The sequence below is a fragment of the Vulpes vulpes genome, chromosome 3, assembly GCF_048418805.1.
Source record: "Vulpes vulpes isolate BD-2025 chromosome 3, VulVul3, whole genome shotgun sequence".
NCBI classification, from domain to species: Eukaryota; Metazoa; Chordata; class Mammalia; order Carnivora; family Canidae; genus Vulpes; species Vulpes vulpes.
Genome location: NC_132782.1, coordinates 76,192,291 through 76,211,036, shown reverse-complemented (window position 1 = coordinate 76,211,036; position 18,746 = coordinate 76,192,291). Strand labels below are relative to the sequence as shown.

The 18,746-nt window shown below is 47.5% G+C and overlaps 1 protein-coding gene across 13 annotated transcripts in view; it reads right to left on the bottom strand.

Annotated features, from left to right (window-relative positions):
• The window catches only part of CALN1 (calneuron 1), a 544,567-nt gene that overhangs the window by 407,644 nt on the left and 118,177 nt on the right, over positions 1-18,746 (bottom strand). The window lies entirely within an intron of this gene.

Here is an 18,746-nt window from a genome sequence, read left to right as displayed (position 1 = left end):
TAAATAACTGGCCCCACACTGCAGAGTGAGTGAGTGAGTGGTGGAGCCGGGAGTCAAACCCAAGTGGCTTGGCTCCAGGGACAGCCTCTCCAGTGGCCGTCCCTTGAATGGACAGACAGCTAATGGCATTCCTTATCCCAGAAATAGGTACTGAGGTACTGATGCCGGCCCTCTGCATCTTCCTGGAGCCCTAACATGAGGCCGGGCCTCTGCTCTTCAAACCTTACACACTTGCCTGTCTGTAGAGACACGTCCTGGAGGCCAGAGGGGCTTCAAAAGGGCCCGAGGAACTGAGGAATGGAAGGCTCTCTTCTGACAAAGCAAAAGGTGCAGCGCAAGGTAGGGTGGGAGCGTAAAAGGCACTACAGGAGATGGGGTGGGGACACCCCCAGAGGGGACAAGGAACACGAGAGTGGCGCCCCAACTGAGGTGAAGGAAGCCACCTTGAGGACGCCCCTTGGGAGCGCATGGGGGGCAAGCTGAGGGGTCACAAGGGGCAGGCCGGGAAGGGCATCACCAGGCAAAGCAAGCATAGCACAAGGTCCCCCACAATTTGCTGTCCTCTTCTGTCCCCCAGCCAGCCAGGAAAAGCAACCCTGGATCGCTTCCCGCGCTCCACTCAAAGCCAAAGGGATACAAAAGCCAACCTAACTTAGTCACCTTCTCTCTGCGCTCCCCTGAGACGACGGGGCGCACCGGCGTGGCGCTGGTCGGGTGGCAACGAGCAGCCCCACCGAGCTGCCTGCTTCGGGGCTCGGGGCCGGGTCACAGCCGCCCCACTCCGTGCCCTGCCGCCCTCCGGCTGGCGCCCACCCACCCCACACCCCACCCCTTCGTGTCCTCATTCCTGGATGCTAGGGGTGGCCCTTCTTCTGCGCCCAGCTCCCCTGGCCCAGGACGAGGCCTTTCCCACCGTCTCAACGTAACTAAGACAAGCCACTAGCAGGGGGTGCTCCCGCTGAGCGGACCCTGGCCCTGGCCCTGGCACTGCCACGTTCTAGCCAGAAAGCCCGAGACCATGCCGTCCTTCCGAGTCTCCCCTTTCCCACCCATCAAATGAGGGTCAGAAGGTATGGGATCCACGGAGCAGCCACAAGCATGACCTGGGATTATCTGGAGAATTCTTAGCACAGAGCTTGGCACGCGGTAAGCAGTGCGCCCCACCCCGGCCCTCGGGACAGTCGGGAGACCCACGGCAATGGCCTCAGGATGGCTGCTCGCCAACGTCAGTGGGTGAGGAAGGTCAGGCAGGGCAGGGAAGGCAGGATACAGAGTGTGACCCCTGTAACTGTGGCTTCCCCCGGCGCCCCCTTAGACGGTCCCTTGGGTAGTCCCAGACCTCAGTCTTGACCTGGGATGGCGATGGGGCGCTCTGATGCTTCAGGTGACATCGGCACAGAGATGCAATAGCAAGAGCAACAAGTTTTAGAAATGGCCAACAAGGAAAATGGAGATGGTCTCAAAAGGAGTAAAAACAGGGAATGTCTATATATTTTGAGAGGAGTAGGGTGAACTGTAAAGGTCTGGATGCCATAGCAAGGCCCAGACTTTCAAGAGAAATGCGGATGATCCATGGAAATAGGAAAGATCCAAGAGGCGTGCCTAGGAAAATAGAAAACAGGGAAGAAGCGAACCAAAGACGACGAAACAGCCTGCCACCAGGCAGCCATTCCAGCCACATGAGATCCACTCAGGCAGGGAGGACTCTGGTTCCAATGAGTCAGTCCCCTTCATTCTTTTGTTTTTTTGCTTTTTGATCCAGACTGGACCTGCAAACTAGGTTCCCCATAACAGACAGCACCATGCCACCTCGAAGATGAGAGGACAGAAAATCAGGTTACAGGTGAGCCAAGAGATCCCCATTCTGGCTTTTTTCTTTTTGGCAATATAATCTTTCTGAAATATAACTTTCAGGACAAATAGGTCAAAGAAAAAAAAATGACAATGGCATCATTAAAAAAAAAAAAAAGTGGCTTTTGACAGGTTGAAAGCTCTGGGACATCTGGATAAGTAGCGACCATAGAGATCATAATTCTCTTCCCATAAAAAATGGTACTGTAAAAATATAAGAAATAAGGGGAAATTTGCTTTTTTGTAGGTTTGTTAAGTTATTAATAATTAAACCAGGGTAGCAATGAAAAAAGAATGAATGCAGGAGTAGAGCCGAACTAACAGATCAGAAGTTCAGCCCCGGTGAGTGTAGTGATCTGGTAAGTAACGAAATTGGCACCTCTAAGTGAGTGAACAGATTATTCAATAAGTAGTGTTAGAAAAACTGAAAATCATTTGGAAAAATAATAATAAAGGCAGATCCCATATCATACCACAGCCAAAATTAATAGTTGATGGACTTAAAAATTTAATGATAAAAATATTTATCATATTAGACTTCCAGTAAAAACTGGCAAATCAATCTCACTCAGGTATCATCTCTGGTTTCCAAAACACTGCTCAGATAAGAAGGAAGGATGGCAGGCACGGAGACCTTCCTCTGAGAGCCACAAGGACAAAGAGGAGGGAAAGGAGGTTTCAGAGGAAGCCACAAAGCACAGGGATGGTTATTGCCTTAGCAGAGTGAAGGTTAGGACAAATTCTGTGCTCATCCTGGGTCTGGACAAAGCAGAAGCCAGCCAGTTGGTGCCAGAACCCTGAGGGGCACACATTGGCAGCACCTGGTACCCCTGCAGGCCCAGGGCAGGGGCACACAAAGAGCCAGCATACTGCTCCTCTGCCCTGTGTGCCGGGAGCCAGCAGGTCAACCTCAGCAGAAATGAGTGAGAGGGCACAGCAGGCCCACTGGCAGGGCAAGGGAAGGGACGTATGGGCCAGTCTATGCACAGAACTGCCCCCCACCCTGACCCCAAGGCAGGCTTCCTGCACCCAAGCTCCTTGGACCTCAGTTCCACAGTACACCCCCAGACGACAAGGAACTTAGTGTTGGAAGCCACTGAATACCATTCACCTTTTTAAGCTATGCGCAATACACTACATTAATAAAAAGTGGGGGGTTTTAAATTTACAATATAAATTTTAAATTGAGAAGTAAATATTCATGTAATCTTGAGGATGAGGAAGAGTTTTCTAAGCATGACCCCAAACTTAAATATTTAAAAGGGGAGAGGCATCTGGGTGACACAGTCTGTTAAGCATGGGACTCTTGGTTTGGGCCCAGGTCATGATCTCAGGGTCTTAGGATAGAGCCCCATGTCAGGCTCCATGCTTAGAAGAGTCTGCTCAAGATTCTCTCTCTCTCTCTCTCTCTCTCTCTCCCTCTGTCCCTCCCAACTTGCCCACATGCTCTCTATATCAAACAAATCTTTTTTTAAAGGGGGGGATAAAATATTTAATTATTTTTTAAAGCAAGAAATTAAAAAATAATGTAAAACAGCAAATGTGGAAAATTTTGCAACATGTAATAACAAAAGGTACTATTCTTTATACCAGAAGGTGCCTACAAGTCATTTTTTTAAAGAACACCTCAGTAGAAAAACAGACATAAAACATCAATACACAATTCGCCAAAAAAAAAGAATCAAATGTCTAATAAGCATATGAAAAAAAATGTGCATGCTTGCTTATGATCCCAGAAATCCAGGACGAACAACAATGTGAAACGATTTTGGATCTCGAATTTCAAAAACCAATTAATGCCACTAACAAATGTTGGTGAGAATGTGTTGGTGTAATGTGTAAAATAAGCCCCTGCGTACATCGTAGCCAGAAATGGGATGGGAACACCCTTGAGGAAAGGTACTCAAATCCTTGATCTGGTCATGCCACTTCTAAGAATCTATCCCTCGGAAAAATACTTCCGAGGGGCACCTAGGTGGGTCAGTCGGTTGAGTGTCTCTTGGTTTCTGCTCAGGTCACAATCTCAGGGTCCCCATGCCAGGCTCCATGCTGACCATGAAGCCTGCTTAGGATTCTTTCTCCCTCTTCCCCCACCTGCTCACTCTCACTCTCTCTCTAAAAAAAAGAAAGAAAAAAAAAAGAAAAATACTTCCAAATGTATAATATTTTTCAATAGTAAAGTCAAAGTAAAAAAAAAAAAAGCACTTGTGTCCACTTGTAAAAAACTAGCACACACTCGTAAAAAATGATGAGGGAGGAGCACAGGGAAGTCTGGACAGACATCACCGTTGATGAAGTTAGCAAACAGCTTATACAACAGTACTGACACCACAACCCCTACTAACAAGGGGAGGAACACCTCGTTCAGCACACACAGCGCCCACACGAGCGCACACGTGAAACAAACTCTGGGAGATTTCAGCCCCAAACTATGATCCGTGTTATCTCTGGTTTCATGGGATAAAGAGTAAATTTCAAGTCCTTCCATTTGCTTACTTTTTAATGTTTGGCCACAAATCTTTTGCTTTTGTTGTTAACATTTACATGCGAGAAAGCAGTGACAGGATGGCAGAGGTTCTCTCCTTGGAAAAGCCCTGTGGGGTTGAAGAATCTTTGTTCCCATCATCCCACAGTGGGATATATTCCCAAACGGTTCTAAATGAAAGCTGAATGGATCTAAACAGGGCAATCTGACGCTACAACCACTACTGGCCACGCTGTTTGCTCTGCCCAGCCAGCTCACCCAGGTACTGACGGCAGCCAGCATCCGGCAGGATGGCATGACCAGGTGGCAGACGCCGGGGACAGTGCTGGGACCACCAGGCAGGCCCCGTGGCACCCAGGAGGGCCTGATCTGGGGAGCCTCTTCCCACAAGATGCAGGGAGAAGTTCTGGGGAAAAGGAAGGGGTGAGGGGTGTGTGGGAGGCATCCCGTCCGGGCCCCCCAGGGTGAAGGGCTTCATGCAGCCACCCCCCAGAGGCACCAGCTGTTTACCAGTCCTGGTAAATGCAGGAATCCAATGGCACCTGGGTGCCATTGAGCGTCTGCCATCAGTTCAGGGCCTGAGCCCGGGGTCCCAGGATTGAGATCGGTGCATTTCACAGTTTCTAAATTGGTGGGTTAAATAAAAGGGGTGCCTGGGCGGTTTAGTGGTTGGGCGCCTCCCTTCCGCCCAGGGCATGATCCTGGGATCCCAGGATGGAGTCTCACATGGGGCTCCCCGCCGAGAGCCTGCTTCTGCCTCTGCCTGTGTCTCTGCCTCTGTGTGTCTCTCATGAATAAATATATAAAATCTTTTTTAAAAATGCAAGAATCCAAAGGGCTTCCTCGAGCAGAGGAAATATGACAATTGGCGCATGTGTTAGGAAGGCAGAAAAAAGAATGGCAACCCACCACACCCTTGCAGAAAAAACGTTCTATGCTGTGCAACAGCTCAAACTCTATTTCCCGGTGATTTGCATTATAATACCTGACCTGCTTGCTGTTATTTCTGACTGAGCTTTCCTTTGCTGTTCACCCAGAAGATTTTCTCAGCCTTCACCCCCTTCTGCCAGTTACCTAATGAGCTGGAAACTTCGCTCAAACTTATATGAGGGGAGTCCCTATTGAAGAGGACCCTACGGTGAATTATTTGATTTTAACACAAACAATTACTCCCTTATTCGTCTCTTCAGATGTACTCACAGTCCCTTCATGAAATACCTTTATTTTACATTTACTTTGTTGCCTCTCCTGCTTCTCCAAAGAGTTCAAGGTACTGAAAGATGTGGTTCATTTAATTCCTATTCCTCCCCTACCAGCCACCTCCCCAGAGGGAGAGGTGTGTGAACTATGACCACCATTTGACGCTAGAGCAAACAACCACTCAGCAAGTGATGGAGACAAAGATTAGCACAGTGAGAATCACCTTGCAAACTGACCCAAGCTTGCTCTTCTTACACTGTTGTCCGAGTCCCAAATGCCCAGCTGGATCCTCCAGTTAACCTAAGAAACATCCCTACACTTGTCTTACAGCCAAAGCACGGTGCCAGAAGCTATGGAGGAACTGCACATGCACGCACATGCATACACACCACCAAGCCCCTTAAAAGAGCTTTCTACATAGAAGGGGAAGAAGTAACTGTATGTTAGCTCACGGACAGTCTAGTTCCTCAATGGAAAGGTGCCTCCCTTTCACTTTACCTTCCCAGGATTCTAATTCTCCATATGATACCTCGCACAAGCCAATATGTATAAGAGCAAATGCATAGGTAAGTGTTACACAAACACCAAGGAAGGAGAAATTAAATTCAACCAAGGAGCAGTGCTTCAGAGGAAGGTCTGATCCATCCCACTTGGCCTGTGGGCTGCAGAGGCCACAAGGGCAAAGACACAGAGGTCTGTCACCTGGCCAAACTTGACCACTGTGGCCGATGCTCAAGGAGGGGAGATGAAAGTCACTAGGGAGCCAAAATTTTCATCTTCAGGAGATGCAACTGGGCCGGAGCGGCACTGTTGACCTTATGTTACCAGGGGATGGACCTGTGGGAACTGGCTTGAGCCAGGTCAGGACAAGGGCAAGGACAACAGGGTCAGAAGGTCGGATCGAGAAACACATCAATCAATCAATCACATGTGAGGGCCAGAGATGACAAAAGGCTGCTTCTTCCATGTGTCCATGGGACTTAGGGCTTCCAGGTGGGCAGAAGCACACACCGTGTGTTGAGGGGCGAAGAGTGCATTCTGTTTGGCCTGTGGAGTCTACAGTGCCTGCGGGACAATGTGCATCTGACGTCTGATAAGCCTGGTACCGTAAGAGATGGTGAAAGCATGAGGGAGAGATGGCCATTCAAAGATAGAAGCTAGAGCATGAAAAGAAAGGCCAAGGCAGGAACTTTGAGAACACCTACACTTGAGGGTAAGAGGACACATGGAGACAGGAGAGTATTATGGGCTGAAATGTGTTTCCCCAAAAATGTATATGATGAAGCCTAAGGATGGGACCACATTGGGTGCTGGGCTTTAAAGAGGTTATTGGGTTCAAATAAGGTCATTCAGGGTGGGCCATAATCCAATGTCACTGAGTCTTTATAAGAACAGGACATTGGGACACAGCCACATGCAAAGGAAGATCATGCAGACACAGACAGCCACCCACAAGCCAAGGAAAGAAGCTGGGAACAGGCCCTCCAACCCCCACCCCGCCATGGCCCTTGGAAGGAGCCATCCTGCCAACAGCTGGGGCTTGGACTTGCAGCCTCCTGAACTGTGAAAAAATAAACTCTGATTTAATCCACCCAGTCTGTGGGGCTTGGGTACAGGTGCCCCAGCAAACACCTCTGTAAAGGAAAGGCTTGAGGAACAAAGTCAGGAGAGTTCATTCAGGAGGAAGTTCCATGAGGAAAGGGAAAGTCAACAGTGTCAAACATTTCCCAGCATGAGAAACGAGTCCACACAGTTAGACTCTAAAATGAAGACATCAGTGACCTTTTAGAAAAGCAAGTTCACAACATATTAAGTATATATGACTTCCTGTAGCAGGGGACCAATGGTAGGTATGTGCACACCACAGTGGGTCTGCTTCCCGGGGAGGCATAAAGGCACCAGGTCGAGATGTCACACACACACAAAAATTTTCTTTGCAACAAATAAGGACATCATGGGGAATGGTTTCCAAAGCCCTGACTCCCTGAGAGAGGGTGAATGTGTTCCTTTTTTGTTCAGGTTTGGGATGAATGTTTAGATAGAGAAGCCTTACCATCTTGTATAGAGGCTGCCAGAAAGTCGCTCTTGTGCCTTAAGGAAACAGGCCTCTACATACATGGTATGCAATGTAAATGAGGCTAGGCTTCCTCCCTGAGTGGAGATTTTAGGATCATAATGGGATAAACGTGACTGTAAGTCATTCCAGAGGTCACTCTATGGCCCATCTACACAGGTGCGAGTCAAGTTTCATTCAAAGAGTCTGGGTGATCTAGGCCCGCTGGAGATTTCATCAGGGCAGTAGCCATCTCCTGGAGGTTGGCTTCAGGTGCCCTTTGTCTGAGTTAAGGGAGAAAACCAGAAAGAAGAGCTTAGGGGACAATGTAACACAAAGGTCTGTGAATACAAGCAGGTAGGCCATAGCGGCCAGGTCTTGGAGTCTAGCTGGTGACTGGTGACATCGGGTTGGCCAACAGCAAAGGGTGAATGGGTCTGACAAGAATAAGGTGAAAGAAATGAGAGCAACAGGGGCAGACCCTCCTTCTCCGAAGCTTGCCAGTACAGAGGGGGAGAGAATGGGGAGGCAGTGAGGTCAAGCAAAGTCTTGGGTTGACTTCTGCTTATGAGCTAAAGGAAGGAAGATTTGAGGTGAGAAGTGGAAACCCATTAGATTAATGGCAAAGCCAAGTTTTCCTTACAAAGGAGTCAGGACATCTGTTCCTTTGAAACAGGAAGGAAAATTTGAATAGAGATGGAGAATGCTGACATTGAGGGAAGAGGTGATGGGGTTCATGCCCACGATCCCCCCAAGTAAAAGGCAAGGTCATCCACTATAATGCAGGTGAGTGAGAAGAGTGGGAAATTGAGAAGCATAGGAACACAGACACAGTGAACAGGACAAGAAATCAGCCTGAGCTCAGTAGAAGGATTAGGAAAAAGAACTTGGGCCCCAGCTGTTGTTGAAAAAACATAAATTTTTAATGGAATCAATTTAGCTGGCTGAGAACTTGAAGAAGTGAAGGATTGGTTTAGTTCAAGGTCGAGGGTTGCAAAGTGAAGGCAGTAATAGTTCAGAAAGGTCAAGGAGTACAGGGTTCTTGGGAATTTAGAGTAGAAATAGTGGCCCAGGGCTCTACAGGAGGCCTCTAAAGAGACAGTCATCACAGGTTAAAAGTCGGAAAGAGGCAAGTCCAACAATCATCCTGAAGAAGGAGTCAGCAAACCATAGGCCATGGGTCACCCTTTGTTTTTATAAATACAGTTTTAGGGCAGCCCCGGTGGCGCAGCGGTTTAGCGCCGCCTGCAGCCCGGGGTGTGATCCTGGAGACCCAGGATCGAGTCCCACATGGGGCTTCCTGCATGGAGCCTGCTTCTCCCTCTGCCTGTGTCTCTGCCTCTCTCTTCGCTCTCTCTGAATGAATAAATAAATAAATCTTTTAAAAAAATACAGTTTTATTACAACACAACCACACTCATTCAATTACATCTTGTCAATGGTTGCCTTCCTGCTACAACAGCAGGGGTGGAGAACAGGACCCATACAACCTGCAAAGCCTAAAATAGTTACTACCTTCCCCTTTACAGAAAAAGTTTGCCAATCCCTAAAAGGAGCATACTGCAGTGTGACAATCAGGTGGCAACACCACGCAAGCAAGAAGAGAGGGAGAGCCAAAACCAGGCCAGGCTGAAGACCAATGCAGTAGGCCAGGGTTTAGGAAAAAGGAGCCATCAGGCTGCCCCAGCCCATGTCCAAGAGCAGAGCAATGGTGGCACAATTCAGGCAAGGACTGGATCCTGAAACTCCAGGGCACAGAGCAGGCCTGAAGTGGGAGTTCCATCTGTCCACCAGGGGCAGAACCTCCACTAGAGAAAGGTTCACGCTGGAGATAAATCAATATGAACGATCTAGCAAGAATGAGGCAGAGACCTCACCATGAGTTCAGTGGGTGGCCGACAGGGGAAGGTGGTAAAGTCTGTAAGTCAAAGGCAGTACAGGTTATCTGAGGCTCAGCATACACACACAGTTGCCTCCACTGATATTCCTGTCCTACTAGTTGGCTGTGGGTTCTCTTGTTGATGAACTAGGGGTTGCCCACATGTGGGCCCATCAAAGGACGCATCTACAGAGAGCTAGAAAAGCAAAGATGGGGAAGCAGGACAGGCCATCCCTAGCAGGGCAGCTCCAGTGGTACAAGGGCGACGCCATCCATGTGAAGGTAAGAGTGCGTTCCAAGAGGCAAATGTCAGAATCGGAGTATGTATGAAAACGTTCCGTAGAAGTTTTCCACAGCCCCTGCCCCATCCTGGACAATGAGAATTACAGAGGGAGGAGAGCGCAGCGGCTTAACCACATGGCTCCTGGAGTCATGAGTCAAGCTTCAGGACTCAAGGGCTGTGTGACTTTCAGCAAAGTCCTTAACTTCTCCGTGATTTGTATCCCCAGCCACACAAACAGAAACAGTAATTGTATCTACCTTCCCAAGTTGTCGAGAGGATGAAATGAGTTAACATATGTGAAGTACTCAGGAAGGAGTACTTATATAACCATTAGCTATAATTATACCGCTTCAATCTTTGTGCTAATTTCCATGTGCCCCTCAGTCTTCTACTCTATTTAAAGGCTCAATCTTCCAGGACAAAAGACACGCGACCCAGAGAAAGTAATGTCCATTTCGGTCCCAGAGCTTCACATCCATTGTCTTCATCTGAAGTCAGCTGCCAAAGCATAAAGCAATGGGTAGGAAACCATCCTCGTCAACACTGACATGCTGAAACAAGTGCCTTAAGTTGAAAACACAGAAAAAAAGGATCCCACAAAATATAATTTATTAGTCATCTGAACACGTCACGGCTGGGTGATAAATGCCAAGAACATCAATTATGAACTATTTCTTACAACAGGTTTAACATATTCACCACGACATCAAGGAACCTGTATGTCGAGAGTGTTCTTTATTTGTTTCAATGACAGGAGGAAAATATTTGGGGTAAAAATGGTAAATGCAATTATTTTACATGAAGTAGGGCAGCCTGCATCAGCGTCCCACCTGGGAGCGGGCGGCTGAACATCTGTCAAGGTGTCAACCCAACCCGCAGACACAGAGAACCCCGTCAAGCTTCTGCGTAGCTAACTGAAGTTGGTGGGGTGGTGGAGGGAGGGATGGAAAGTCACAGGTATAATTAATAGACTGTCTCCTGATTCTCAGATGCTTTCAATGTGACTGTACCTGCAGTCTTTCTGGAAGTCTCTGTCCTGTGAGTCCCCTGCTCCAGGAGCAGTGCTGGGGCTGTGGGGGGTAGAGGTCATCTCTCCAAGCCTCACCCTGCTACTTCCCTCCGTCTCAAGTCCACAGCAGCCCTGGCCTGATGATCTGGGACTCCAGACAAATCACTCTGGGTCTCACTTGTCCTCCCCTCCAAACACTGAGTGGCTTAGACTAGATGATTCCTGAGGTCGCTCCCAGCTCTCCAAGCCTCTGATTCTCAATCTATAAATGCTGGCCAGGGACAGGAGAATGCACTGGATCCTGAAGGACAGGGAAGTGCAAGTCATTTGTAACCATGATACCAACTCTTAGTCTCCAAAACTGGAGCAATAATGCTGAAATGTTCAGGGATGGACCTTTAATGAATCTTTAATTGCTCTATTCTTTATAGAAATGTATAAAGATGGGAGGCAGGGTCCAGGCCCCCTGTTCTCCACCCCTACCTGAGTGAACCAAAGATGCTGTAATATCATGGAAAAGCAATGATTCTGGAAGCTCTCCATGTGAGGCTAAGTAAGTCAGAACTTGATTCTTCTTACTACGTCTGGCCCACCCAGTGGGGCCCAGAAGCAGAAACAGCACCTGGGGCTTGATGGTGGTGACCAGGCAGGCAGGGAGGAGGGGGATGGGAGAAATAGGTGTGGGGGAGTAAGAGGTCCAAACTTCCAGTTATAGGGACGCCTGGGTGCCTCAGTGGTTGAGTGTCTGCCCTTGTCTCAGGTTGTGATTCTGAGGTCCTGGGATCCTCACGGAGAGCCTGCTTCTCCCTCTGCCTATACCTCTGCCTCTCTCTCAGTGTCTCTCATGAATAAACAAATAAAATCTTTTTTTAAAAAAACTTAGTCATAAAATAAATCACAGGTGTAATGTACACATAGGGGATATAGTCAATAATATTGTCACGACTTTGTATAGTGACAGACAATAATGAGACCTATCAAGGTGATCGGTCTGTAATGTATAAACATTGAATCACCTGCAACTAATCACCATTAGTTACATTAGTGTACAACCCGCAACTAATCTAATACTGTATATCAATTACAAATCAATAAAAAGCAAAGAGGAAGGAATAAAGGAAGGAAGGAAGGCCGGCTCTAGGGCTGCTCCAGACCCAGGCATCAGAGTTCACATCTGAACAAGATCCCCCTAGGTGATGGGCGGGCACCTGTTTGAGAAAAGCTGTCCCAGACCATAGTTCTCAAAGTTGGCTGCACAGTAGAATCACCTTGGGGACTGGGTCCCATCCCCCCGAGATTCCAACATCATGGATCTGGGACATGACAGGGCCCTGGGACTGTCTGAAGTCTCCCTAGATATCCCAATGTGCAAACAACCAAGAAACTATGAACGAAAACCTCCACTGCAGGTCCTAAGACTCAAACCCAGGGCCAGCCAACATCAGTCAGGAAAGCATCACCTCAAGACCTCAGCAGGGTTGCCCACTCGCTGGAATTCTGATGATGCGTCCCCATCCCCATCCCAAATCAGCACCTGCCTCTTGCATTTGCCTTCGGGTCTAAGATTATTCCCTGTAGCCTCCAAACTCCTACACGGAGCGGCCACCCCATATAGTGCTACCAGCCAGCACTCTCACTCACTCTCTCTCTCATGCCAACTGCAGGGTTCCAAATCAGAGGACAGAACTTTCTTTTTTGGCAACACCCTTCCTACGGGGACCTCCAAACACATGAGCCTCCCGGGGCCAGTGGCTACAACTGAAAGGGCCCGAAGAGCCCAGCACCTCTGGCCTGCTGCCATGAGAGATTCGGAGTCGGCCTGGAGCCTGAGTCATAATCTAGGGCCACCAAAGACCTCTTAGTGTGACCCCTTGACAGTGTCTGCCAGCATTTATCTTCCCCTCATTTTTAAGCATTTGATCCCTCCCTATTGAGGGCTCCATGGATTCTGTGCATCTGGGTTTTTGAAAGCAGCATTTATCTCTGGGTGTAAGCACAGAACTTTGGTATTTGTTAGGACACTGCAGGAGCCAGGGGTGCAAGGTAGCAATACTTGGAGCAAAAGAGGAAGTTAGGTTATGTCGGCGTACCTAACTCGAGCGCTGGGTCAGGGAACCACCAGCCCCAGCTGAGGGTAGACAGCCATCCTCAACCTGCTTCCGCCAAGTGTCTCATGAAATGGGGGAATCCCTGGGTGGCTCAGCGGTTTAGCGCCTGCCTTTGGCCCAGGGCGCAATCCTGGAGTCCTGGGATCGAGTCCCGCATCGGGCTCCCGGCATGGAGCCTGCTTCTCCCTCTGCCTGTATCTCTGCCTCTCTCTCTGTCTATTATGAATAAATAAATAAATAAATCTTTAAAAAAAAAAAAAAAAGAAATGGAGTGACGGGGGCAAACCGGAAAACAGACCTCAAGACACAATCCTCACCGACTCCTCTTCACAGATCTACATCCATGCATTTGCCCCCCAAAATGATCTAATGAAGGCGACTTCACAAAGCCAGATCCTGATCTTTCCAGCAGAAAGTTTGTCTTTGACAGGCAAGGGAAGGGGGAGATTTCAGCTGGTTAGTCCCAGGCCTCCAGAGCAAGACTGCAATGGTGGTGGCTCCTTCCTCCACATCCTGTCCTGGGAACCTAAGCAAGATACTGAACCTGATGCATCTTCATTTGTTCATCTGTTAAATGGGGGAAATGCTAACCATCAGAGAGCTGATGACACCAAGTAAGCACTCCATTGGTACTTGTCACTTCCTGCTGGATCCGGGAATGTGTGTTTCTGTGTCTGTGCATGAAATGAATCATCGACTAGAGACCGGATTCAATAACAGAGCAACTGGTTTTAAGAACAAGCAGTAGGAATGCTGGAGGCTGAAATGCTACATCAACGTGCAGTACAGATGTTTGAAGTTTTCTTACCAGACTATAAAAATGTTTACACAGTAATTAGGCCTGTTATCAGTACACAAACAGATTACATTCTACAGAATGAATGAACAGCTCAGAAACCCTCCCATTTTTCATCAGGTTCAGAGTGCTTTCCTAATTCTTGGGTTTACCAAAATAAATCCATTTTCTGACAACACGGAGGAGCCACCGCTGAGTGCAGGGGAGTGGCGCTGGGGTGGGGAAATCCTTTACTCTCCCTGGGCTTCATCCTCCCCATCTGTAAAATGAGATCATCAAGGTCCCTGCTCCCTCTTCAACGCCATGGCTCCATTACATTACAATCATTCTCTTCTGAGCACACAGTCGCTCTTCTCTTCATCAAGAAAGGACGTGTTTAATTATGGTAATGATGGGGAAGATAGTAATTCTGCTGAATCGCATAATGAGACTCTAATCCCACTCTGTTCAGTTACGTTAACACTGAGTTTGGGGCTGCTCATTCCTGGCACATCAGCCCCCAAATCCAGTCTTCACGGTAGAACCATGCAGACATACAGCTCCTCCCAAATGCATCTTCGATGGCTCCAAGTAACACTTCATTGAATGTTCTTCTTTTCCTGTTTTCAAGGGATAATATTCTGCTATAATAAATACATCACCAAAATAATTAGCTAAGCTCCCTAATTTGCACTTCTAAGTTTTCATATTGGCTAACTTTTGTTAAGGAAAAAAATGCAAGTGGTTTGCAATCATGATACCAACTCTTGGGCTCCAGTATTAGAACAATAATGTTTCAAGGCTCGGAGATGAACTTTTAATGAATATTTAATTGCTCTATTCTTTATAAGTATAAAGTGTGCTTTCGGTGAACACTCTGAATACCAAAGAAGCAAGATTCAGTTTCTCTTCAGCGGAGTTATGTGCTCAAGTTTTCCTAATGATTTTGTTGAAAGGGGAAAAAAGGTCATCTGGGTTTCAAGCTCTAGAAGAAAGAATTTTGGAGAGTAATTTGGATATGGCAATTTGCTATAACAATATTCCAAAATCCTTCAACAAAATACAGAGGTATCGGAAACACACAAGGGAAGAAAAAAAAAAACCTAACAATATATGTATGGAAATGTTAGTCTGGAGAACAAGAGTGCAGAAAGATGCTTTCATTTTTTTATGTTGTATTTCTGTGTTGCTTTAATTTCTTATTTAAAAAAAATGTTTGCTTTCATCACTAAAAAATGTTTTTTAAGCATAAAACAAAGAGCCACCAATTGGACACCTTGTCCAAAATAAACATCCTAATTTCTGTCCCAACCAGGACCGTGGGTTTGGGCATTAATATTTCCAGAAATGAAATGGGAAGGAACAAGTGTATAAGAGTCTCACGACACTCCATTCAAGACACTTACAGTCATCAGCGTCTACATTTTAAAATTATTTTTTCCTGATTGTAAAAGAAATGTATGCTCATTTTCAAGAGTATAAAAATAATTTGTAATGACAAGACCTTTGGATAGTTCATATATTTAATCCACTTCTTTCCATTATTCCATACTATGTTTTTAAACAAAACTGGAATCATACCAGAGATGTGGTTTGGGTTGTACCCACAATTAATTGGTACAGTAGAAACCACTAACTTAAGGTCACCAAGGCATGTTCTCTCCATCTGTTACTCTTAAACACTACATTTTGTTTTACAGTATGATGGATAAAAACTCACTTTATTGTACCAAGGTAGTCCATACAGAATGCATAGCTGCCAGAGTGATCTTTTGAAAACATAAATTAAATTATGTGACTCCCCCACTTAAAACCCTCCAGGGGCTCCCATCAAATTCATTATAAAACCCGCACTCTACAAAATAAGTTCTCAGGCCCCCCATGAACTAGCCCCTGATTCTCTGAACTCATCTCCTGCCACACTACCCTCCTTCCTGTTCTTCTAATGCACCTGGCTTGTTCCTACCTCAGCACCTTTGCACTACTTGCTCCCACCACCAGAAGTTCTTCTCCAGACCTTTCCCAACTTACCCAGCTTAAATATAGCTCTTCAGTGAGGACTTCGTTGACCACCCAATCTGAAGTGGCCCCTGCATCTGTCTCAGTTATATCTTCAAATTTTATTGCCTATTTTTATTTTTTATTGTGGATTACACTGCTAGAATACCATCTCTAATTCACCATGTTCCTCAGTACCTGAACCAGAGATGCTCAGGAAATATCAGTTGAATGAATGAAAATGTTTTCCAAGTATCCAGATTTGTGGGACAGGAGATAAAGTAACCTACTTAAACAGGCCTTACGCACAGCAGCACCGGCCCTTAATGAGACTTTTTAAAATAGGTCACCACCTTCTCCTGCAGCCTGGTCATGGACAGCTGCCCGCAGCGCTGCCGGTGGGAAAACAAGTGAGTTACATGGTCTTGGCCTGACCTTTGTTTTGCTCATCCAGACCATCACCTAAACCAGAAACCCAGTGGCCACACTCTACCCTTCCCCTTCTCCTACTCCTACATCAATTAATCAGTAAGTCCTGCCAACTCTCCCTCCTGGGGAGGAGATGACCAGTGTCTATGCCACTGTCTTCCAGCAGGAGCATTCCAGCTTCCTTTCAGAAAACTCTCCCTCTCCCCATCCCAATGCCCTGCCCAAAGCTCTGCAAATCGGACACTTCCTCTGAGCATTAAGAAGGTAGCAGAATAATGGGATGATGAAGATGATGGGTAAGTTTAGAGATTATTTACTTCCATAGTATCACCTGACAGGAACGGGAAGGTAACTCCTGCCAACCTTATTCCCATCCATCCCATAACTGATTCTTCAGATGCAAGCTCCCATCACTACTGCTAGTATAAGCTCTTTGTGTGTTTCAGGTTTTAGCCACAGTGGGTTTCTGTTGCCCCCAACCTTGCTGGTGTCCACATCTCTGGTCTTCTCCTTGGCAAACCCATTCTCCACAAAGTCCCCAACCAGACTTACCTAAAACTGGAAACTGACCACACTGCCCACCCCCAGTAGAGAAATGCTGAGCCCTGATCCTCCATCATCCTCTCCATCATTCCAATCTCTTCTCTTGCCACTCCCTGCCTCCACCTCTAAGCTCCAGGAACTGCAAACTCCAAGCTGCTTGCTCATCCTATTTCTTCTCCATTGAGACACCCGTTCAAGGCTGACCACTCCATAATCATCAGAAAGCTGAGCTCAGACACCACTTCCATGCTAGGCTGGGTGCCTCCCGTCTCTGCTCACAAATGTGTATCCCTAACACATGGTCTGCCTTCCCCACTAAACTGTGAATGTTTTGATGACAGGCACTGTGTCATATTCATCTCTATATCCGTAACCACATAAGAGGCACTTAATGCATTTTAACAACAACAAAAAAAAAAAATCCAACAAGCTGTTAAATGATTAAAAACGTAATTCACGTTGAAAAGCCCATGTTGGATGCAACAGTGTGTTTTTGTTTCCCTCCTTTCCAACCATACTCAGGACCACCCTCAAACTGGGCGACCGAGGGATCAGTCCAGGCTCTGGCCTCCTGAAGAATGGTTTCCTTGCTGGTCAGGATGCACGTCGTTTCAGAGGCTGTTGCTGGTGACACTACCTGATGGCTCTCCATCATGAGAAGACATTTCAGACACTCTGACTACATCAGTTTAAGCCTTGAGTAAAGGGCAAAGATTCCACCTACCCCATACCAATGTGGGCACAGACAGGGAACGGGCAAGCAAAGAAGCAGCAGCAGCCTATAATCAAATCAACCTAGCCCGGAACCTCACAGAGCTCCAGTGTGGGCGCACATGGAGGGAGCCCCAGCACCGCCCCCCCCCCCCAGATCTCCCCCAGTGCCTGAGCTTCCTCATCGGTAATGAGCAACTAGATGCTGACCTGGATTCACTCACCAAACATAGGGCACCCACTCAGGGGCTGACGCTAAACCAAGCACGGACGGTCAGAGGTTACTGAAACACTATTTGGCTCATACGTAGCCGTGTAGCGAGATCCCTGGGCTTAGAATCAAGAACCCCAGCCTCTGAGAATCAAACCCCAAACCCTGCCTCTTACCCACAAGCTGCAACGTCTCAGGGAAGTTATTTGACCTCCCTCGCTTGGCATCAATTTCCAAAGAAGAAAAAAGAAGGATAACGTGAACCCAAATGTGGAAAAGTGGCTGGTACCGAGTCGGGTCTCAGAAGGCTGAATTAAGAGGGTCTCCAAAGACCTCAAATCCCCCAAGTCCTACTAGAGCCAGAGAATTCCTCCCAATATGAGAACTAGCGCCCCCTTCTGCCACCCAGTGAGCACTGCATGGGCTGCCAGTGCGGAGGGGCTGCGGCACCAGGCCCAGGGACCAGCTCACAGGTACCTCTCCCCAGCTGCTGCCCCAGGAGCACACCCGTCCTCGCAAGGCCACTTGCTACGCAAAATAAATTTCTAGGCTAGAGCCCAACCCTGCCCAATATTTAAGCCCTGATCAGAGGCCTCCCACTGTGTAGATAAATGTTCGACTCAACCATGCAGCTGTCGCACATACAGACGCCCTCACCTCACACCACCCCATCCCATCCCCAGCACCCCTTGGTGAGAAAAGGGAGTTGTGTGTTTTCATCAAGTCCCACCTATCCTTTTCTCCACAGAACCAGCTGAATTAAATTACTCTCCTTCTAAAAAGCCCTTATTTTGCACCCTCACTAAAGGCCTGATTGCTGGCAATATTAACGTTCAGAGTTCAGAGAAAGGTGATCCTGATGAACAATTCTAAGAAGATTTAGCGCTCCTCCAATAAAATATCCTCGGGATTGTGTTACCGGAGTGTTTTGTTTTCATTACTCCACTTGGATACATCCAGTGACCAACTTCAGTGCTGTAGACCAGCTTCTCAGTAAACAGAGCTGCTCTTCAGGCAGCCACTGCCATGAAAAACCCACACGTCTGCAGTGAACTTTGCCAGGGGTGCGACGCTGCTGGGCTTCCACCAGGCAGGCCACTGGGGCACACAGCCCAGGCCATCCATGGGGCATTCGTGGGGGTGCCAGGGACAGCCTAAGGGGCTAGCAAAGTTATGTAGCTCTAGGAATGAATCCTAAACCGACCTCAGGC